Raw genomic sequence first — 24,084 nt, 5'->3', positions numbered from 1 at the left:
TGTTTGAAGATCGCAACGAGATGTCCTTCGGGGCAATTAGAATCCTTTTATAAGGCGTGGCAGCAGAAATATTTTACTAGGGAAGGCGATGTATTGCCTTAAAAATAAGTGCTTAAAACACAGGGTTCAAAAATTTTATGTATAAAAACAATTGATTATATACATCAACTAAACATCAAAATAAGAGATTAAAAAATAAGGTGCTACACGAAGCTAAATATTACGTTTCGGGAAGACATTCTGAGACGGCCAAATTGTGTTCGCAGTATTAAATCGCTAATATAATGTGGTGTCATTTACAATACTGCGTTTTTGTTAGAAATATGAAAATACTGGACTCAAATAGATGCTCTTCCGAGTCTTTCAATGCACACTAAAAAGAGTGTGTACCAGATTCCGCATTAGTAAATCCCATATTAATAAAAAAGGACTAAGCACCATGTGGAAAGAAAACCGTTTTTTCTGTCCGGAGGGCGTTTAAGGTGTTAAGGATAAAAATGCTAGGATGGTATTTGTATAATTAGTATTGTTACTTCTTGTATAAGTTTTTCAAGCTTCCTAAAACTGCTGAAGCCTATGCCTATAAAATGTCTTTAACGACCTAGATTTTTCTTCTGTCGGCGCTTTAACGAGACTACTTTGAGCCAAGGTAATCAAATTTCCCGCCGATGTGGTCGTTGAGGGGCTAACGCGGTGTACCACAAGGTTGACAAGTACAATTAAGTCCAAGCAACTGTTTTCCGGCGAAAGAAAGAAAAGCCGATATGTCGTAATTCCCCAACACGTTGAATATCCCCAGGTCATCCATATCAATTTCGTGGCAGTTCACTACGGAATGCCGCTCAGCCCGGGATTGGCTACAGCGCCTAAATGTCGAACCAAGGAAGACTAGGAAAACGTTTGCAGAACAACAATGAAGCAAACTCTTTTGTTAAAAAAATGCAATAATCATTACGCAAGGAATATACTGAACCAGAGAGATGTAAAAAGAAGTCATGCTCATGAAAATTGTTGTAATGTTCTTTAATCCCACCACTATACCTGTGTCATTTTATTACGGGAGGACTAAAAAAATGCATGAGACTATAATAACCCCAGGAAGCAGCGGACGTCCAAAACGTGTCCCAAGTGCCTATCGAGAATAAAAGCCCAGAATCTGTGGGCCCGAGCGCATAGCCCCATGGCCATACCCTGAGACAGAGTACAATAAATCACATTCGGTATTTTTTACACTGATGATTCAAAGTGAATCTTGTCGAAGCGGTCATCAAGAAAAGTTTCAGAAAAAAAAATGAAGCTTCTTCAATTATGTAAGATCTTTCCCTCCGGCAAATTCGGCATATCAAATATTTACTAAGATGAAAAAGGAACTCAGGGTACCTTCAGTGGTCTGAATATTAAAGGGGTTGTGCTTGAGAAATCGACTAACTGCACTTCCAAAATGGGATGGAATTCAGGCTCTAAATATCTGGTAACGGTAAAACACACAAAAAGCAAACCTGACGTACATGACTATGGGCCAACCGTGTCCAGTATAGTTTCATTCCAATAAATATTGTTCGTGCGTGAATACTAAGGGCAGATACATTTATTCAGATGTCCGTGTTGGGTAATCTAATTTGACGGGGAAACAAGAGCCAGCGTTACTTTTTAGAAGAGGCTGATCGTTCGTTAGGAACATTTGTTTTATAAGGTGAAAATTGGCAGGTTGAGATATGTTAATTGACTGAAATAGTTCATCAACAAATCCAAATATTCTCTGTTTTCTTGCTTGGAGAATATATCAAAGTTTTCTCATTGTTTTGTAACCACAGCCGTTCGCGAAATCACGGCTTGCACATGACACAAAACTGCGGCATGTTTTATTTATTTCAACCCAGAAAAAATGCAAGAGAAAAGGTGGAAGTGCTTATGTATCATATGTGGGAGATATCTTGTGCTTCGAGGTTGCACCCAAAATTAAAGGAGCCGCTTCGATCATTGCATTTTCCTAATCTTTGATGTGAACTGGCATATTGCATGCTATCGAAATAGGCTGATGGGGTAATAAAAATTCACAGGAGTGGCGCACGTGCGACATATATCGCGCGCCCCAAAACATCAAATTGTAAAAGAAAATTTTTTTTTGAATGCAGTGGAGTAATAAATTCATAATAAATTCTGAGCATACATTGTCGATTCTGTCTGAAGGAATATTGTATAATTCAGTCACATATCTCGAGAATGGCGGTGCACTTGGGTAGCCTCTGAATACGCAAAGTAGCTTATGACGAACTAGGTGAAGGTGGGACTGGCGTAATACAAAAATATCGTGCACGGCGTATGCGTTATTTAGACCAGAGACTACAACGGAAAATATACAGCACCGTAGCGAAACCAGCGAACCCGGCCCGCACAGGAATGAGCTCACCTGTAGAATGCGGGTAGTAGGTTGAACGGAACCCTCCGCTTTTCGAGTTCGAGCAGGGAGATTCGAGTTCGAGCAGGCAGTTCGAGCAGGGATGGCAACCAGTGACATAAATCCCGCCGATGCGAACTTGTCGAGACACAATAAAAAATGCAATCAAATTTAAAGCCGGAGGAACATGTTACATCCATATGTATTCCCGGAGAACTTCGACGACGAAAGAGCGAAATGATTGCTCTATGTCAGGAACGTTTTTATGTGGAAAACACACCGGGAATATCGCCCGATTAAACGAAAACGACTTACCGTGAACGCACAAATCTTTTAGCAGACGCGGCGCACAGAATGGAGCAAACTTTCCCCCGCGTGAAAAGGCCAGCGAGCACTGCAGTCGGAGCTGGTTGATAGCGCGACCGCCAAGAGTTCCATGAGCGAGCGCTCTAACTGAAGATGCGGCGGCTAGAAGAAAACACGGAGATTTTTTTCCCCAGAACCGCCCTTCGCTCCCTGTTTTCCGAGCTTCCCCCGGTGGTCTGGTTGGCGCGCAAGTCGCTAGGAGCCGCCACATGCGAGTGAACGCGCGCAGGCGTAACGTCAACGCTCCGGTGAGTGCACAAAGCTTCGAGCGCTTTCCGAGACAGGCGGAAAAGGAAAAAGGAAGGAAGACAAAAGCTCCAGTGAATCCGAACGGGCGGCGATATGGCGGGTGGAGTTATATTTTGTTTTTTCGCTAGTTCATCGAAGTTTAATTACCATTTATAGGGATATATCGCCGAATTTAGATTAGAAATAAAGATTATGTCCATCTTCCGGGGGGGTCATAAAGGCTGCGATGCTTATATCAGGTGAGAATCTCGACTGTGCCAAGAAATGGGAAATGGTTGGAATCGTAAGATGGTATTACCAAATTTGAATAACGCACCGGGCTGTGCTATTATGGGTTTGCCAGCAGTGACTGACGATAAATACGGGGCTCATGGTTAACCGGAGTGTGAAGTGCAAGTTTCTGCTACTTTTCTTTTGTAGTTGATTCTTTTTCAGCACTGTGGCAATTTCGTCGAAGCGCTAAACGGGCATAAAAAGCTATCGGTCTTTTTAATTTCTTTGACCTGGGAGCAACCATTTTCCCAGTCGCGTCAGTGGACAGTATGATCTAACTGCACATGCACAACACAGCCCACAGCATGGCCTGATCGTATTAAAGATTAATGGATGAAATGGTGTACATAGAAAACCTAACTGGGAAAGGACTATAATTCTCTTCGGCTTCCGGAGCGCTGGTGCGTTAAGACATGCGGAGTGGTGAAACTCTTAACGAGGCATACATCATTGACGGGTTAGCAAGTCTAGAACGAGTGGAAGAAAAAGAAAGTGGCAGTTTTAATGAACGGTAAAATCACTAATAGTTAATAACCGCGGTAAACAACGAAGGGAAAGTTGGGCGTAAAGAAAAACGATAAAAACTCCTAGTATTTTTCTACCGACATTTGCGGCATTTGCAGCAGTGCTTGTTCTTACATGCTGGATCGGTATAAAGACTAAAAACAGCAGTTGTTCTGTTGGAGAGATCGCAATATCTGCGAACTTGGAATTAGTGAGAAGCTTTGTATGCCAGGGGGTGGGGCGGGGGCAAGTACTCTAAAAAAATTCCGCGCATTTCCCCGAGGGGAAGAATGTGAAAGTGCGAATGCACGAGTTGAATTTGCGCGGTTCGGTAATGTTCGCGAAAGACAAATCACACACACACACACAACTACAAAGAAAGAAAGATGCATTTATTCACAGACACCTATTTGTGTTGTCGTTGTACTTGATTGCTAGAGCAGATCTCAGCTTTGAAATTTCGTGTCAGTACTCCTTCAAGCGGGTGCATTAGCCCTTCTCACGCCCGATTCTTGGCTAATCCCTCACGTGGGTGTGTGCCATGTCAGCGGCCAGGCAGCGCACGCCCATCTCCCCCGTTGCCAAGGAAGACGAGGAGATTCCTGGCCAATCCCCCACGTGGGTATGTGCCATGTCAGCGGCCAGGCAGCGCGCGCCCATCTCCCCCCGTTGCCAAGGAAGACGAGGAGCGCGCGAACCCGCAGCTGTTGCTATGCGGACGGCGGCGGACGCTTCAGGCTCGCTTAAGAAGTTCATTCGCACTTAAAAATCGCTGCCCGTTGGCTTCACCTCAAACGGTACGATGTGTGCTGAATGAATGTGTGAGTGAGTGAATTTATTGAGAAGCAAAATAGAGCAGAAGATCCACAGGCAGGCGCCATTTATCACACATTGGGATGTACACCGGAACGCCAGCTGGTGTGGGGAAGTGAGGTTGTCAGAAAGGTCGACAGGAGAGGCAAGGGAGAGGTATGAACTACACGATAATAATAATTAAACACACACACACACACGCACACACACACGCGCACGCACTCGCACTCGCACTCGCACTCGCACTCGCACTCGCACTCGCACTCGCACTCGCACTCACACTTGCACTTGCACTTGCACTCGCACTCGCACGCTCGCACTCGCACTCGCACTCGCACTCGCACACAGACGCGCACTCGCACACAGACGCACACACAGACGTGCACTCGCACACAGACGCGCACGCTAAGAGAGTTAAAAAATAAAAGAAAAAACGGATAAAAGGAGAAAAGTCGCTGGGGCTCCGCCGGCATTCTTCTGTGCTTAGTCACTGGGCCAGGAAGCGTTAGGCCGGGAGGAGTCCCGATGCGTTCAGGTAGCAGCCCAAGGCGTGCTGGTCCCCGTTCCGCTCCCTAGAAAAGCCCGGCAGCCACAAAAGCTGGTCAAGTGGCCGGACGCCCCCCAATGCGGCCAGCATCTTCGGCCTTCCTGCCGCAAACTTAAGGCACTCGAAGAGCAGGTGCGGCAGGAGATCGTTAGGCACCCCGGAGTGCCGGCATGCTGTCTGTCCGCGAGCTCTAGTCGGCGCTTACGCCCGGCCGTCTACATGGCCCCGCAAGGAGGCGCAGGACGGCCGAGCGGTGCTGTGGGGACAGATGTGCGGCCCTCACAAAGGGGGGGGGGATAGGGGGGGCTTTTTCAGTGGCGAGACGCGGGTACGGGTTCTGGGCGTGCATATGCCGCTGGATGAGCCGGCGGGCGTCGTCTGCGCTGCACGGTCGGCCTGGACGCCCAGCTCGCCCGCTTGCTCATTGCCTTCGAGCCCGATGTGGCCAGTCACCCTGTGCATCCGCACCTAAGCTACCCTGTCAACCAGCCATGCCACTCTCTATCGGAATCCCCGCCCCAGGATCGTGCACCGGTCGCCCTCCCGGATGCGCAGCAGGGCCCCCCGGGAATCGCGAAGCAGGTCACATTGCTCTGGGGCGGGCTTCCGCTCTAGCAGCAGGCCGATGCACAGGCGGACGCCCACCAGATCGGCTGTGACCGAGGATGCAGCGTAGTGCAGCCAGGCCTGTTGGGTGGCCTCTCCCAGCACGGCGGCCGCTGCGGCCGAGCCCTGGCGCTGTCGCACAGAGCCGTCCGAGGAGGCGAGACTGAGGCCATCCAGCTTGCCGCAGACGACGGCTCGGGCCAGCTGCAGATGCTGCCAGATGGGCGTCCGCCACTTGCGGCGGAATCCCGGGATTTCCACGTGTACCTCGGCCACCGGGGCAGGGGCCGGTTAACGGAGGCACCCCCGTTCACGGGGACCACCACCTGCTAGTACAGGGCCGGCATGCGCCCCATGCTCGAGTGGTGGTGTATGCACAGCCGCTGCACTAGGGGGCATGTCCCCTTCGGCATGCCGTAGCCGGTCGACGTGTCCCAGGGCCCGCTGTTTTTCCGGCATCTCGAGCGTCCACTTCCCCGCCTTTAACAGCGTCTTCTCGCCCTGCCAGTCTAGATGCAGGAACAGGCAGGCGCGGACGCCATTGGGATGGTCAACCTCTAGCTGCCCCTAGCTCGGCTTGCGCAAGGTGACCAGCGGCAGCGCGTACATGAGCTACCCCACGGCCGAGGCATTGTACATTTAAAAATAATAGAAAATAAATATTGTGCAAAAGAAGAGCACCCAAGAAAGTAAAATTTGAACTTCCAAAAGCTCATTAAATTTAGTTTTAGCCTAAAAGCTACATTTCGTGCTCTGTGGAAGGCAGAAGTTTATGGTTATGCAGTAGTATAGACCATAAGAAGGAAGATGAGATCTTGAGAAGAGGACACGTGATATGTGTGCCCATTTTGAAATCCCTAACCAAAAAGCAACAGGTGCTTCCTGGAACCAAAGCCACTATGCCGTTCTCAGCAGCACAACACCTCTGAATCTGAGCAGCCAAAAGTTGCACGCGAAGGGTTCCGTAGAAAAAGGTCAAATATTTTTCTATTGTAGCTTTAGGCTCTCATTGCTGTCTCACGAGAACTGCCAGGATAGTTCGGCCACGGTCACGCCCGCTTCGTACATCAAAGGCGTTCTATTCATTCCGGAAATATTTTCTGACTCTGCCGAGACAAAGATAGTTATGAGCTTCACTTGATTCTCCAACCAATTCTTTTGAAAAAAAGCTTAGAGTCCAGCATAAATATTTTTTCCGTACCTTCCACGAGACTTTGTCATCCGACATTACCCTTGGTACGCCTTCATACATTTACTGCCAGAAACCTTTTCTTTAGTTCTGGCTCATGCATTGATGTCTTGTCCAAAACAAAGAAAAAAAGCATGAAGGCTAAGCTTGAAGCCTTCTTAAAAATATGGTTTTGATTAGGTAACTCAGTGGAGCGTAAATATGTTTCGCTGAGTGGAGGACCGAAGAGTTAGAAATTCATTATCATCACTCCAGGACCGCTAAAAACAAGGACGAAGTACGTTCAGATTGCTCTTCCCTTCGTCCTTGCCTTCTTTCAAGCTGTACTTGCCATGAGAGAATATACAAGCATATCACTCCAACGTGCCTACGTATGAGGTGTTTTTGCGTAGCTTAGGATACAGTGCTTCAGTTCTTTTTATTATCTTTAGCTGTAAATTGTGCTCAATGGGTGTCTGATATCAGAGAGGCTTCGAAGGCAGGCAAGATAACTGGAGTCTCTTTCATGTTTGTTGACTTAGGCTGAAGTAGCCTGGGTAAACGTCCTCCCTATGCATTTATAATAGTTCGTGTGGTACTATTTTTTCAACCCCAACCGATAAGAGTAGACACTTATTATGCGCGCATTTTTTTGAGCATTGCTAGTTATTATACTGGGGATTTTTAAACAAAATCACAGAATATAGCACTGACGATCTACATTCCTTAATTTTCGGTGGCTCTAATACAAAATAAAAATACAGAAGCCCGCGTAAGTAGATCTCACACCACAAAGAACGTTCACCCACACACAAAAAGATGATTTTACTTCTGCTGCTTTCGGGATAATACAAAGCAGCACCGATCGCCAGCTACTCATTGAAAGTCGCACGCACTTTATTATGGACTCCGGCGCTACCGGTGGAAGCGGGTAGGCCCAGGCTGAAAGGGAAGGAGCCGGGTCAGTCTGCAGCCGTACGCCGTGATGTGCCCGCTCGGCGCAGCCAACCAACAGCAGCGTAACCCACGCGGCCATGGAGGAAAGAAAGTCATTCCTCCATGACGCAGCTGATGAGGTCTCTTCTCCACGTCGGCGCATCCATTCACGCGGCGAAGTGGTGGCGCCACCTCCCAGGGCGCAAACGAAACCAAAACTGGTGCCGTCTTGGAGCGCCTCACACAGTTCGTCTGCTAACCCCGACCTGAGCTGGGATCGCGGGTTTACACTATTCCCACACTCTTCCTCCCTAAATACTGGACGCCACTTCAATTCAAACGGTGCCGCGCTGCAGAAGAGTCGTTCCCAAACCTTAGTTTACGAAACACGCCAACAAACGTCACCCCCAGTTCCCTCCAAATATTCGCCCTATCATGCTGTGTCCACGAAGTTTGCGTGATAAGCCCACAAACGCGTTGCACTGGCTCGTGTCTCTCATGGTTGGGAAGCACCGCAGGGGCCCAATTATCTAAGAAAAGGGGCGTCGTTTCGAGACGATGAGAAAGCGCCTAGCAAATGTTTGTGTTTTGAAGGGTTAGGGCATCGCTCCTAGCTGTTTCAGGGAACGAGAATCCCTGCATAAAAGCGCTGTGGCAAGGGTGCAATGCGACGGGCACTTCCCCCTCGTTGTTTCACTTGTTACTTCGCGCCCTTGCCAGAGTGATTTACTGCAGGGATTCTCACGTCCTGAAACAGCTCGAAGCGGCGCCCCAACTACAAAATACATGCATTTGCATGGTGCTTGCTACCCCGTCGTTCAAAACAACGGCCACTCGTTTCAGAAAATCGGGCCCCCCGTTTGGCAGGTCCAGGAGAAGCCACAAACCGCAGCCTAAGATTGCGGAGGTCGCTTTATGACGCGACCCACACTCCCAGTTCAAGGCGTTCTCCACAAATGACGGGTCCCTGCGCTTCCTGGGTTCCGTGGCTGCTTCGGCGGCTGTTCAATCCGAACGCCAGAGGGGGTTGCCCCGCAGGGTCCGGGGCAGCAATGGGCGGAAAGTCAACACTGTGCGCTCGGTGCGACTTTTACTGTCCACGGCGGTGGCGACTGACAACTGGCGTGACACCGGGGCCATCCGGGTGTGAAGGGTTGCGGTCGCACCATCTGATGCGAGCGATTCCCGTTTTTGAGGAACAGATCAGCGGATTTTCCCTCGGTCACTGGCCAGAAAGCCTACTTGGAGGCAGCTTGTTTCCCCTATTACGGGTGTTAGCGTCGAAATACCCATTCCGGTTTTCTTTGCATGAGTGCGTTACTCGGCACAGCCGCAATAACGTCAAGCAGGCAGCTAAGGCTGCTACCACTCAGTCGCAGCAATACCAGTTGCACTATAGCCGGCGCCAACCGTGATACTAGCGGATATTGGGCGCGCAGCCACACACGCACTCTCGAACACCCACGGTCGCGGCAATGCCAGCTGCACTATAACCGCCGCAATTTGAGTGGCTTACGGACGCGTGCATACACACTCCCACACTCACGCTCAGCGACACACAACACCGATCGCAGCAATACATGCTCTCGTAAGGCCAGTACCCACATTTCAAGCTGCTAACGGGCGTGGCTCTCCGGTGATTGTCACCTGAGGTCCGTCTCTTATGAAGAGTGACAATCTCCTCGCGAAAAAACGAGCCACCTTCTCAATCACGCGAAGCTCTTACTGCCTGGATGCAATCACGTGCGTTACCTTCCTCGCCTTTCCGACAACGAGATGCGCGCACACCGCAGCACCACCTGAAGCGAGAAGACTGATATTCAACGTCCTCCTCGCTCTTTGTCGCATCGCGCATCGAACTCGAAGCGCTCTCGTGATGGGTTTATCGTGTGCGTTTGCGTACTCCCAATCGCTGCATTTTCTTACGCAGAATTTGCCACATCGTGCTATGTAACGGTACGGTGCTTGGGATAGGGGTCGCCGGCGTGTCGCGTGGGTGCGGTGGGGCTAGGGAGCCCACCCACCGCCATGTTAACAATTGGCCTCCTTTGAAAACGGAGGAGGCCTCCAGCCTCCTCCGTTTGCTCCGCCCGCTGGCGTTGGTTGCCATCTTGCCTGCATTCGCTTCAAATGCGTTTGCAGTCGAGGCCTTACGATAGGGACGCCAAAATGTAGCTTAAGTCAGCACCGGACGACCCTCCACATGCGTCTATGGTGTCCACGGTGCCGGGGTGGGAGGCGGGCAAGACACACAGGCAACCGACACTACCAGCAAGGGTGTTTACTCCCAACACCACCCTAGCGCTCCCGCCTTCTAGGTCGTCCACGGGTCCAGCGTTGCCCGAGCGACTGGAGTCATTCGACTCCAGCGTTACCCGTGGACGACGGTTGGTCCAGGCTGGAATTTAAGGATGGAAGGAGCCGGGTAGCAACGCCGCCGTTGGCCGTGTTGTTCAAGCTCCGCGGGAGCCGAGCGCCGCTACCGAAGTCTCTTCTCTACGCCGGCGCATCCCTCCAGCTCTTTCTTTTCACTGAAGCGGTGGCGCCATCAGCCGTAAGTGCAAGTGAACCCCATCGTAGTTTCTACCCTAGTGCTGCTATTGCTGACACGGCTGCTGCCGTATCGGAGCGCTTCACCCGCCTCGTCTGTTCACCGGGTACTAAGTCTGTATCACGGTTTTTCGCAATTCCCTCAACCTTACGACGTCAGAGGGCGCTGCGAGAAAATGGTTCGAGTCCTTACTCTCCACTCTGTTTCCTTATTATCTATAGTCAGAGTCCTTCAATTTGTAAAAAAAATTGAAGGACTCTGCTATAGTTCATCTCACAAGCTAGCTGCAGCACTGCGGAGGTTACATTGTTGTCTCATTAGGCGCCCCCTCAGGGCGCCTAACTCACCACGAAGGAAGCGACAAAAGGCGCCGGGGCCGTGCGGGGCCACTTGCCGAGAGGGGAGAAGGGAGTGTCCTTTCAGGACCCCCTTCACGGCGGATTAGGCACCCTCAGTGGGCGCACTATTGATAACAATGTAGCCTACACAGTGCTGCAGCTAGCTTGTGAGATGAACTATAGCTTAATTGGTAAAAATAAGGTTAAAATCGGCATGAATGTTATTCTGACGCAGCAGTCGCACGAACGATTCAAAATTTTGTATATTCCTTCTTTGTTCTTATTAGGGCAGAATTTCTGCAAGATGTTGTGTGTAGTTTCTTAGTGCACGCAAGAAAACGCGGTGTTCTTTGCAAACGTAGTCATTTTAACAGCAATCTAGCACACACTCGAGCCACTACTGTAACCAATAATTATCAATGTTCTCTTAATGGCAGGTAATAATTTGTTTCCGGAACACTTGTGCCGAATGCATGATATGTATATCTGCTTGCAAAAAAGAGATCACATTGCATTCGCTATCTTGATCATCCTTACTGTGCACTGCATTACAAAGGATTTTTAAAACTACTCTGTACTAGGGCTGTAATTGTTACCTATCTCGTAAGTCTTGATGATAACTTTAGCAGTAATTACTCTATTATTTAAAGTGTATTTTTTAATAAAGTGTATTTTTTAATAATAAAGTTTATTTTGCGGCTTTGAAGAGCAAACAAACTACGTGTCGCATTAACCTCCAAGTGATATCCTTCTTAAGAAACGTTTGCAAAAAAATAAAAAAAAGCACGTTTAACGTAGAACGAGTGTAGCGCAACGAAAAATCAAATGCCATCCTACTGCATGTAGCGATCGCGGCGTAGACAATAGTAGCTCTGCAACTCAATGCATTTTATTTTGCAAAACCTAAATGTATTGCACCAGAAGTTTGCCGCTGTAGTTATTAAAATTGGTTTTAGGTTACAAAAGACAGTTTGTGTCGAATAATGAAATCAGACGATATCAAAACTAAATAACTTCCAACGTACCCTAAGGAAGTATTCTCGGCACCACGCTCTTTTATCTGCGCGTAAATGATATAGTATGTTTGACAAATGGCAAAATAAAACCCTCCAGCAGATGGGAATAGTATGTTTGTACGTTCGTGTGCTTTGCCTAAACCGTCCGCTGAGGCAAAATGAGTTCTTAATGAGCACAGTAACTAGTCAAAATTGTTTAATAATAAAACCTCACAAAACTAAATTCCTGCGTTTATCCTGAACATCCCGCTAAATCAAATGAGCATCTAAAGTACAGCAGTAACTTTATCGCCGAAAATGTTTAATTTAACAGCCATAGTCAGACGTCTAGACGAGCTCTATCTACTTGCGTTAATTTAGTTTGTAATGTAGCGTTCATTCCTTGTTTAAATTTCGATATTCTTAAGTTGGCAATGACGACACAAAAATGTAAATAGTACCTGTTAAACCAATATTTTAGCAAATCAGTGTTAGCCAAGAATCATATTTAGCAAATGTGATTTTTAGGAGAACACATACACATTTGCACACACACACACTCACTCTTGCAAGACGGTACTTTATCACGTTCGTCTATGCCTGTACCCATCACTTCACTGCCGCGCGAGTCGTATCCGAACCACAGTCTCCCCACACAACTCCGCGTAGAGATATTTGCTTCACCTTTACCCTTTGATAACCTCTGACGAGCACTGGGAGAGAGTGCTGGGTAGCTCTGGACGGGGAGTTGAAGCCTAACTCGTGGACAGAGCTCGTACTGTCGACTCCAGACTAGCGCCGGCGGCCACCAAGCTCCTTTAACCTATTTTTGCACAGTAAACGTTTCTAGCTCTCTTTTTCTGAGTAATGAGTACTGAAATACCGCACTTTTGGGTAATGATATACATCATAGCAATTTTTACAAGAACACCCTGATAGAAATAGACGTAATAACACTGTACTAGAACTAATGGCCGATTTGCAATACATTACTTGTCAATAGGCTATTATACCGGTTATCCGGAATATGAGAATGTGCACCGTTATCGATCTATCGAAATACTACAAAACAAATTTTAGACAGCTTTTTATGTTAGGTCCTGTATAACAACACACTCTTTACGTATTCTCACGATAAGTCCACGCGCTAGCGGCATCTACTTGGGCCGGCGCGTCACGTGGTTGTCCACGCACACAAGTTACTGGTTGTTTCAATATTCGGCTTATCTGCACCCTCGGTGAGGACAAATGTTATTGCTTTGTCGAGCGCGCAACCTCCGTCGCCTGCACCGTGAAGAAGAGGCAGTGAGTTTTTCGCAGTAGTTATCATTGGGCGATCGATGCGCCCTTTCTGTTGCACCGCCCGGCACTGGGTCAGTTACGGCAGTAGTAACACCAGCAAATCTTTGTTTTGTTGCCCTGTCTTTGTTTTTTGCTAAAAGTAAAGTCACGCCCGCCAAGGAACGCTTTTTGCCTGGTCCTCGCCACCAGCGTAATTGTGCCTATTCCGTGAAACATCGCAAACTTAGACGATTAAAAACGTACATATCTTTTTAGAAGGACTTCAAAGTTTGAAACGTCCCTTGTTAAGCCACAGAATACGAACAGATACCTTTTTTGTCAAAGCACGAAGCCAGAAATGCAACGGGAGTAGCGGATCAGATGGCGCGGAGGCGCGTCTCGAGACAGTGATTTCAGCCGCTTATAACGTCCGAGTAAACAAAATGATGCAACGTGTTTTTAGCAGTACTGGTGATTCTCTTGAGGAGTCTCTTTTCCCTCGTTTTGGAAGAAAGCGCTAGCGCCTTTTTTTTATTTTTATTTATAAAGTCACGCAATTTTAAAAAGGTACAGCAGTTAATCGTTTAGCGTATACTTTTATTTTTTCAAGACAAGCGATATTTTCTGGATATGTTTACAAATATCTAGGCAGTCGACATTACCTATCACTGACTAGTTGGTCACTATTGCAGATACGGAGTTAAGGGCGTGAAAGTTTGTAACAATCTGGCGTCGGGCACGACTTCACATCTTTTTAAAATTTTTGTGTTCACGGCAGAAGGCAAAATTTGTGTTGACCTGTTAGTCATTTTGGTGTTGTTTTTGTTTTAAAGCAAATGTTAGCCAGAAAGATAAAGCCCTGCCATGCGAAAGCCCCACAATTGGATAAAACTGCAGCCACCGGAAGTTGCGTCACAAGCGCCACCTTCGGAAATTTTTTGCGCCGCTATCTGGGACGACGTCCAGGTTCGTGTCACAAAGCCAGTCACGCGCCGACGCACGAAAGGGGATCACACGGCCCAACGAACCGCCCTTGCTGAGAGGGCTGACTTCCAGGACAACGCCATCTTCACGGACGCCGCCTGGGACCCAAACACCTTCCGGGGAGCGGTCGCTGCCGTCCGAGGACAGCAGCGGGATGCGCAGGCGTTTCAATACTGCCAAGAGCAACCTATGAGGTCACTTGAACTGCAGGCCATCCTTTATGTACTAGAGAAGTTGACTCAATGTGCAAGGACCAGCCCACTTTCTGTGCGAGGACAAACCTTCACCGTTTTTACCGACTCTTTAGACGCCCTCAAAAATCTGACAAAGACACCTAGAGCCGGCACTTTGGCGCACAACGTGAAAGTCGCTTGCGCAACCCTTCACGAGCTCTACGGCGTGTTGGTGTGGGTGGACTGGGTCCCGGGGCATGGGGGCAGCATCGGAAACGGCGCCGCCCATGACGGGGTGAGCGAGCTGTTACGTTTCCGCTCGTCCCCCCTTGACACAGTCCCTCAGGCTCCGCTGCTCCTTGACCCGGACGAGGAACGCGAGCGGATGAAGGTGCAAGCCAAACGATAACTGAGGGCGAAGGTGCCGCACAATCCCAACCCACTTCCCAAAGGGCTTCCGCGCGGTGTGGAAGTGCTAATATACAAGGCTAGGACAGGTGCTGCCCTTACGGAACATGTTCTGGCAAAGTGGCGAGCACACGCTGCATCCAAAAGAGCTCGTGCTGGTGACCCACAAGTGGACATCACCGATCAGAACGGGGAGGGCGACCAGGCAGCCACTGCGACGTGCTGCACGTGCAATACCGGTGCCTCTCCAACGTTAAGGCACCTACTGTGGGATTGCCCCGGCCTTTCACCGCTTAGGAACAGGCACAAGGGCGCGGCGTTACATCATTGGAAGAATGGACAACCCCGCCCCCTCACTTGGACGCCGCGAGCACGATCATTTCCCTGTGGGAGTTCGTGCGAGCGGCAGACCTGACCGGACGACTCTGACGGCCGCCCCACTTCCTTTCCCTTCTCCCCTCTTACCCAACTAGGCTACCAAGCCCCCCGTATCATTAATAAAGTTTCATTCATTCATTCATTTCTCGCGAAGTACGCTCGCAAAAGAAAAACGAATTGTAGTTTTAAGCTATTCACTGGCTTGCTCATAAGTCATAAAAATAAGGAAAAAAAACAAAAAAAAAATGGGCGTGTACACGCATGTTCGTTTTCTCGAGGAATCACCCTCCAGAAGAAAGAAGACGGCGAGAAACGTCTGGCGGTGGGGAGGTCGGCAGGCGCTGTGAGGGGGAGGGCGACCTGTGTGCGGCGGCAGGCGGTGCTAAGGTGACATCTCCCCGCGTGTCGCCACGGCTCAGTATGTCTCACTCCCTCCCTATCACACTTTCGCCACACGCTCCCGCCGTTTGTGGCTCAATCAAACCACGTGACATTTTCGCGGGAGGTTCAAACAGGAGTTTCCACAAGATGTTCGCTGGCGGCAGAGAAGCACTACGAAATAACGGCAGAGAAGCACGCGCCGCCATGCGTACGCTGATCACGCGATCACTTTCTGCGACTCAGCAGATATGCACCGTGACCGAGAAGGCTGCTGTTCGCGCTGCGCCCAAATTTAGCCTTGGGAGTGTAGTAATCATCAGCGCATTTTTTAAGACTCATTTGAATCGTTGAATTTATAAAAAGATAGTAAATGAAGTACGGTAAGAATGCCTTACGATATAAGTTACTGTTTTTATTGATTACTGGTGCACTTTTTGCGTATTGAAACTTCTAAATATTTGTGTGAACCTAGGTTCTGTGCCACATTAGGTGCCCACGCTACTATCCCTTTCCAGCCGCGGCGGCCGCTTTTCTGATGGAGGTGAAAAGAAAAAAAACGTCCGTGTGTTCGAGATTTCGGCGCACGTTAAAGATCCTTAGGCGGTCAAAATAAATCCGGAGCCCTCCACTACGGCGCGCATAATTGCCTGCGTTGCACAGGCGGGTTAAAACCTACAATAAGTCAATGAAGCTACTATCGGCTCTACTTTGTAGTAAGTTATGGAAGTTTTGCTTTTAATGAATTAGTTTCTGTGCAGGCTGTGAGACTTTTTGTGCTGTTGGTGCAAAATAACCAGCTAAACTGAATAAATAAATACAAACGCCTGTGTGTCATTGTTTTGATCGCAGTAGATATCATAGTGTTTTTATTATGCCGTGGACCGGTAATGTACGGCGCTCTCCGAAGCCCACGTGTAGCTTAGAAGTGTTAAACGCTTATTTGAGACAGTTTTGATGCTACATGTGACTACCGACGCGTTCCCTATAGTTTACCAAAACGCCCTGGCTCGAATATTACTCAAGAGGGACGCGTGCTCTGTGCTATCATTGACGATTTAACTTTGTTGTGCAAAGTTCATGGCTCATCGTCAATCTTTTTGAAATTCGTAGGCCCCATTTACTGCTCGATGGTAGAAAGTAGTGGGTTAAACCCTACCTCTAGCCGTGCTTCTTCCACTCACTGTATTTATTTTCAATTAGAAGGTTAACTAGCCATGCCATCTAGGAGGGGAAGAATTCTGTCGCACTGAAAAGGCTGCTACTTGCACCTTCCCTGTCACCTGCATCGCTTTGAAGCAGAGTAGAAAACTTTGATTTTGCCCATTATATCTAACAGCGATAACTAAACAAGACTTAGGCAGTCTTGTTTATTCTACAAATGCTAACAGAACATTTCCTCTCCTACAAAAAGCAACTGCTAGTGCCTGTACAGGAGAAAACCTTTGGTGCCCCGAAGTTATTCACAGGAAGTTATTCACAAGAAAAAAGACGAAAGGAGACTGAGTAAAGGCTTTTCATCTTAAGGGGAGCCCCGATAGTGAAGGGCGAATAAAGAACACGCGCATTACCCCATTCTGGTTAGAAATATTCTTGATAAATATCTCCACTACCACGGTGGTTAGAGAGCTACGCAACCCTGCGCGCGCCGCTCGGAGTTTTCTTGCACAAATAATGCCGTAGCTTGGGAGATATATGCCAAGATAAACACATTGTGATGTCCATCACGTTGGGCGCACGTGAATGCACAACCGCGGGCTGTACTAACCGCAGTGCATTCTGGAATATGCCTTCTTGGTAACTGCGCTGTTTTGGAAAGTTCCAGGCAAAGGCGGCAGAAAACTCAATTACGCCAGAGTCGCCTCGGGGCAGGGAGCACTCGGGACAAGTCTTTGATGGAGGAAGGAGCAAAACCTTTCTATACTCTCCGGCGTTTGATAGACATTCTGAAAGACGGTGGGCGTAAGTGTTCGCACAAAAGAGGCGCCGGACATACCCGTTAATACTTTAGGGAACATTACTACGGCCGTCGGCCATAGGAAAATACGAGCACTTAGCCAGCGGGATGAAACTCTCCAAGATTTAATCAATGTTTCGCTGTTGTTTGGAGTTAGTTGTGGCCTCCGCACTCTTTGATGGAAAATTTAGTTGACCGCGCACGAGTTTTTGAAAGCATTTGTTTTATCCAAAAGTGTTGTTGAGCAACGTGAAAGAAAAAAAAAACATCCAAAAGTCGCTTCGAAAAATAGGCTGAGGACAAACGTGACAACAGAACATAAGGGTAGACTCTGAGCGTAGCGATTGGCCTGTTCCCCAATTTTCTGCATAAACAAGTTGACCTTCCCTACCTTGTTTTTATTTCATCCGACTGACGTCAACCAACCATTTTATACCGTGCCACCCCGTTTATCAGGCCTGCCCGGCAACATCACGGCTTGTTTTGAGTTGTATGCGACTTCCAGCGTAACCTGATGCTCAAATCACCTATCCCTTTCGAGTTTTCTTTGTTCAAGCTGCAGGGGATGGGAAGATTCAAGACCTATTTTCCGTCCTCTTTTTTCCGCGTTATTTGCGCACATTTTTTCCGAGATCGCATACCTGACCTTCGCAATAGCAGTACGGTGACCGTTATGAGCCTATTAACCCTCGTTTCCACCTACGTACCAGTACGGGCGCATTCAGCTGCATGTATTTTTATTTTGCCCTTGTTTGTCTTGTCATACTCGGCCGTAGTTCTCGGTAAAGAACTACGGCGTTTCTTTAAATTTTATTTCAATGCAGTTGTGTCGGCTTTACAGTTCACGAAAAACTAGTTGCTAAGCACTGATTCCTGTTGGGTAATAAACAATTGAGTGATTGGTTTGATGTTGGAAAGTATACTAATCGTTCTGTTTAAACGGTGCTCGTTGCGCTAAATAATATACACAGTATTTGGTGGGCCTGCCAAATACTTTCTTGTGTTCCCTCGGCTTCTCAACACGCGAACACCCAAGGTGTTTTTTTTTTTCATTATCGTCCACTTCCTACCTTAGTAAACCGTAAGTAGGTAACAGTATGCCAGCTTATTCCTCCTTATCAACGAACACCGCCACAAAAACGTGTAGTCGGGGGAGTTCATTGTTATTTAAAAAATATTAACACATTTGAACACAGATAGAACAAATTAGGAGAGAACATCATTTCGACTGTCGGGTGTGATTCGTCGCCGGCAGGTCAACTTCAAAGAAAAAAAATCTCGAGTCTCATCACTACTTGCCCATCAAAGAAGCGCGAACGTGCAGGATAAGAAAGGGTCTGTTTCCACGCAACGAAAACATCACGGGGCATATGTATTGTTCGTTTGAACTCCCCTTACTCTTCGAAACGCCCACTGCGTTTTATGCAAGCTCACTAATAATGTCGCTTCCTGGCCTTAAGGGATGCGCGAGATCATGGGAAGTAGGGATCCGGAAGTGCTTTATTCGCTCCTGGTATACATAAACCAAATATTTAAAAACCACCGCGTTTTATTAGTTAAAACTCTCAAAAATTGTCTCCGGTCTTAAACCAAACCAGCCGCACTCAAATACATACGTTCTATATTTTTCTCCTTCGCTTTGGCGAACTGTAAACGTCAGGTGCACATCCTTCTTTCCGGCTACCTCGGATAAAGTGCAACGAGATTGAAAGTTGCGCGAGTTTGTACGAACTCATGATGGAATGTAACACCACAATAAACGACGAGGGACACAGAAGAAATTCACAAAACGGGCGCTGACTCGCGACTAGTATTTTACTGTGAAGGGACACAGATTTATAGCCGACACGTACAATCTAATGTTGTGAAAACAAACAAAATTTGAAACTGCTGAGAAAACCGCGTAAATGCCTGATAACCGTTCACAGAATTAGGTGGCATTCAAAAAAGCATTTTCCTCCTCCTACAGCGTCAGAGAAGGCTGGCTTACACAGCTGCCTCACCTCATCTTGATATCAGAAGCTTCAACAACTTCTCGTGTCAGCTGGGCCTTATGTGTGAAGAAAATGTCGCATTCATCCAAACACGGCTTGCAGCTACATGCTAGACAGTGCGCAGATAAGTGGGAAAAAGTGTCATTTGTTATATTATTCAAATGTTCCCGCAGGAGCATGTTGGCACATCTACCCGATTACCCAATATACACTTTTCCGCAATCCAGGGGCAACCGGTACACAACGCCTGTACGACAGGGTAGAAACTTGTCGTCGTGGTTGATGGTGCAACCTCTTTTCGATTTTGTAGGCTTGTGGTCTATCTTGATCTGTATGGCCGGGCAAACATGGCTAAGCCTCAGCGGGGCTGAGAATGCGAAGTTCACCCCGTACCTTCCTGCTTTAAAAATGCCAAGAATAAACACCTTGAAGTTTTCTTCGCGACAAAAACGCACAAACGGGAGGTACAATTTGGGGCTGTTATTTCAGAAAGCCATACTTGGCAGAAAGCTGTGTCCGGATGTCTGCAGGCACACCTCTCCTTCTTGAGTGTTAACGGCCCTTTAGTTACTCCCAATTCGAGCGGGCTTCTTAGCTTTCTGAGTGACAACAACCGCGGGCATTGCTACGCCTTCAGTGTGGATATTGAAGACCGCTTCTATTATTTTCCTCATGTTAGCCTCATGCAGGCGGTAAAGACTTGCATTACTGAGGATAATGATGAACGGGCCTTCCGATCCAAATGCAGTATTTCCATTGCAGCTTTTCTGGTACTTGGCTTTTTCCTGCGATCCACTTTCGTTGGTTGGCAAAATCGGCTGTACATACAGCGGTCAGTGGTATGCATTGGATGGAGCGTGGTAGCGGTTTTGAGCGAAATCTTTCTGAGTTTGTTTGATATGAAAATTGCAAGTTGTCTGGTAGGACTTCACAGAAAAATATTTAGATATGTAGACGATTTCCTGATTTTCACGGTGGTGGCAGATTAACACAAGAAAATCGCTGAGATTCTAAAATTTTTCAAGGTGAATGGTTCGTGGCTTAACTTCACGGTTGAAGTCCCACAGGAGCATAGCCTACAAAACCTTGACGACAACCTAAAGTTTAAAGAGGGTCATTTATGTTTTGAGTACCGTCCCCAATCTTCCAAGCCACTCCTAGGCCAGATATCTGCCCATTCCAAAACTGTTAAGAACGGTATATTATGAACATGCTTCGATGAGCCTTAAAAAAGTCGTGTATGCATGAATTTGGGATCAGTTTTGATGCCCATGTAACTAGGCTTGAAGCATCCGGGCACCACGAGTATGCCATTGCACAAACCTGCGAAAGGCTAATGAAACTTGTCAAAAGCAAAGCGGACCATGAGCAAAAACAAGATAAAAAGGAGGAGAAAATAAGTCATTCCATCCGTGCACCGCTTTTCACATGGCCTAAAGAATGTAGCAGGAAGGTACGGTGTGAATGTCGCATTCACAGCCCCACTCAGGCTTAGCCGTGTTTGCGCCGCCATACAGATTAAGATAGACCACAAGCCGCGAAAATCAAAAAGAGGCTGCTCTATCAACCACGATGACAAGTTTGTGCCCTGTCGTACGGGCGTTGTGTACCAGTTGCCCTTCGGTTGTCGAAAAGTGTTGTGTAAATGGCGATCGGGTAGATGTGTCAACAGGGGACTGCGGGAACATTTGAATAATCTAACAAAGGACACTTCTTACCACGTGTCAGCGCACTGTCGAGCATGTGGCTTCAAGCCGTGTTTTCATGAATGCGACATCTTGTTCGCACATAAGGACCAGTTGACACGAGAAGTTGTTGAAGCTCATCATATCAACAAGGGGTGAGCCGGATGAATGAGCCAGCCTTCTCTGACGCTTTACGAGGACGAAAAAAGCTTTTTTGAATGCCACATATTTCTGTGAACGCTTATCAGGCCTTTACGCGGTTTTATCAGAAGTTTCAAATTTTGTTTCTTTTCACCACATTAGATTGTACGTGTCGGCTATAAATCTGTATTCCTTTCCAATTAAATACTAGTTGCGAGTCAGCGCCTGCCTTGTGAATTTCCTTTGTGTCCCTCGTCGATTATTGCGCTGTTTCCAATTCGAATAAAGTGGTTTCTTCTCATAGAGAACGTTTCGTTTCCCTCCTTTCCTTTCGTCCAAGACGTTCTCTTTCAAAGCAAGCAAAAAGTTTTCAACACCCTCCGTTCTCACAATACAAGCATCGTTTCCCCACTTGACGTAAGGGAGCTTTGCCAGTTGGACCTGTTCGACCATTCTAAAGGACTACATTCTACCAACTGCGGCATCAACATCTGCTACTACGACCGAGATTTTTTGCCGTTAACTACGGCACTGGCTTGCTGAGGTCCGCGAAATTTCCCACCCACCCGTAGGGCACTCCACAAGGCTTTCTTATTTTCTACTCTTCATTCCGTTGGGAGGTATAGACATCAGAAGTGTACGGGTGTGGTTTCGTGATTTTGACTTGCCAAGGCGGACACCATATAGTATAATCCTAGCTTTGTGACCAATGTTTTTCACAACCATATAGCCTAGAGATTTGCAGACGCTGCTTTACAGTCGCTGAAATGCGTACAGCTTTTCTGTTGACATGTTTTGCATTGTGGGTTACCGACGAGAGTTCAACCTCGCCTCTGCGACGTCGCGCGGTTAAACAAGCCACTGTACCTAGCTGAAGCTACCTATAAGCACTTGTCGCTGGTATGGCTGCATATATGCCAAAGGCGATACCTAGGTATGTCAGCTCCAGAGAATCTGTGTTACAGACGTATCGACACCGCGGTGTAACCACAATGGTGGCGCTGACGTCGGTAGCAACTAGCAAGGGGGCTTTTCATACTTTAAAAATTGGGTGATTGGTTTGTCAGACGAAACAGAAATTGGCAACTGCAGAAATGAGAAGGGGAATATCTATAGTGTCCGTTACTTTGTTTATCAAGGTAAATCATGTTTATGCGTGAATTGTCTGAGTGAAACAAGCTGCGGCGCTTTGCGTAGCACGTTACCATCGGTTCAGCCCTTCAACGACGTTGGCAGGACTAGAATTAACATGCTATAAGCCTGGGTGATTCTTACGTCTACTCACCACCTTGTAACTCTAAGGCCCACATGTTGCGTAGCTATATGCCGGACCCTCAGTAGTGAAAGGTATGCCTTGCATACTTCAAGGGTATGTTCTACTTCACTCAAGTAAAATGTTTGCATGAGATAAAAAAATTTACTCGGGTGAAGAATGTTAGCGTTTATTTTGTCAGTCTAGCAGACAATCAGAAGCTTACTTCTGCGTGCGATGCCACTTGCTTAACTGTTGGTTTCTGAAGTGTTATTTTGCAACCGGGTACGAGCGGGATACTGGGCATATATTTCGCTTCAGGTCTATTACCGATGTAGTCTTTTGTATCGGTAGAGCTTATTATTGTCTAGTTGTATTTTATTCAAAAACAGGTTATATAATTGGAATGCAGTTTCATCAAGTTTTAAAAGTCAGTCTCGCTCCAAGGATGAACTCTAAAGCATGTTAGTTTCGAACAGTGAGCTCTTGCTGATCCTTTGCGTTGCGGTTTACTGTAAATTCCCGACGTTGGCTCGTAATATTGCATCTCTTCGGTTGCAACATTTCACGTTCTTAAAATTTGAATGAGATGTGCAAATTCACCTTACCGAGATTAAAGGCGGAACTGTGGCTTTTTAATCGTTGCATCCTTGTGGTAAACTATACATAGGGTGGTCTCAACAGTCTGCATCATACCACCCCTCATTAGGACTATCTCGATTGCCCTAACGAGCGATGTGAATGTCCCACAACCAAAGAGGAAGGCCTTTGGGTAAGTGAGCATAATTAGCTTGAGCCGTGAACAACCGTTTATGAATGTTTTCCTGAAAACACGGAAGCGACTACGAATAGAGGCTTCCCAGAATATTGGCAGCTCGATCCTCTTTAAACTGAAATGGTTAGTCGTTAGTGCATCCTGAAAATAGAATATTTTGGGTTAAGAGACGCGCTCGTGTTCCGAAGGGTCATGGTAAAAAACATGCATGGTTTCAAATTTTTATTAGAACACTAAACACCCAGGATCAATTTCATCACCAGCCTACCTACGCCCACTGCAGGGAAGAGGCCTCTCCCATTATTTTCCAATTACCCCGGTCCTGCGAGAACTGCGACCAAGTTATCCCCGCAGACTTCTTGATCTCATCTGCCCATCTAACTTTCTGCCGCCCCCTGCAACGCTTGCCTTCTCTTGCCAGGATCAGTTTACGTGGAACTAAATTCCCAGGCTGCTTCAGAGTGCAGACACGTACTGCTCAAAATTTCTTCCCGGAAGCTTTGTAATAAGTGCACTTGAGCGGTCAGTGAACGTCTCCAACCAGCTGTTCAGAGGACATGAGATTTCAACACCAGAGGTGTTAGGCCGAGCTGTGTTCGTTCATCGCACCAAAAAAACCTCGAAGCCTCAGGGAAAATTTTCAAATATACATTTGCTGGGAATGGAACCCAACAACTTAACCGCTAACTTAAACCGGCAACTTAACCACTGGCCGCTCCAAAGGCCCAAGCGGTACGGGCTTAGCAGCAGCAACGAACATTAACATGTGCCGCCACTTGAAAAGAAACAAAAACGCTTCTTCTGGTCGGAATACAACATGGGTTACTCGCCTTATGAAACCGGCGTCTCACCGACTGAGCTATCATCGCATTCCGGGCGCACGGAATTTCTTTAGATTTCACAGCGGGGGCGTGGCCTTAGGACCTGGCCGTGG

At 47.4% G+C, this 24,084-nt stretch overlaps 1 protein-coding gene and 1 long non-coding RNA gene across 2 annotated transcripts in view; one reads left to right on the top strand and one right to left on the bottom strand.

The window, feature by feature from the left end:
- The window catches only part of LOC144159597 (glycine receptor subunit alpha-3-like), a 134,777-nt gene extending 131,944 nt beyond the window's left edge, over positions 1-2,833 (bottom strand). Inside the window, exon 1 of the mRNA XM_077691184.1 lies at positions 2,714-2,833. The gene's annotated coding sequence lies outside the window, so the exon portion shown is untranslated. The remainder of the gene's footprint in view (positions 1-2,713) is intronic.
- Positions 1-24,084, top strand: part of LOC144159598 (uncharacterized) — a 699,997-nt gene that overhangs the window by 108,424 nt on the left and 567,489 nt on the right. The gene's annotated exons all lie outside the window — the stretch shown is intronic.

Source organism: Haemaphysalis longicornis, unplaced genomic scaffold, assembly GCF_048455015.1.
Source record: "Haemaphysalis longicornis isolate Haplotype H1 unplaced genomic scaffold, Haemaphysalis longicornis Haplotype H1 scaffold_10, whole genome shotgun sequence".
Lineage (NCBI taxonomy): Eukaryota > Metazoa > Arthropoda > Arachnida > Ixodida > Ixodidae > Haemaphysalis > Haemaphysalis longicornis.
This window is presented reverse-complemented; position numbering and strand designations above follow the sequence as displayed.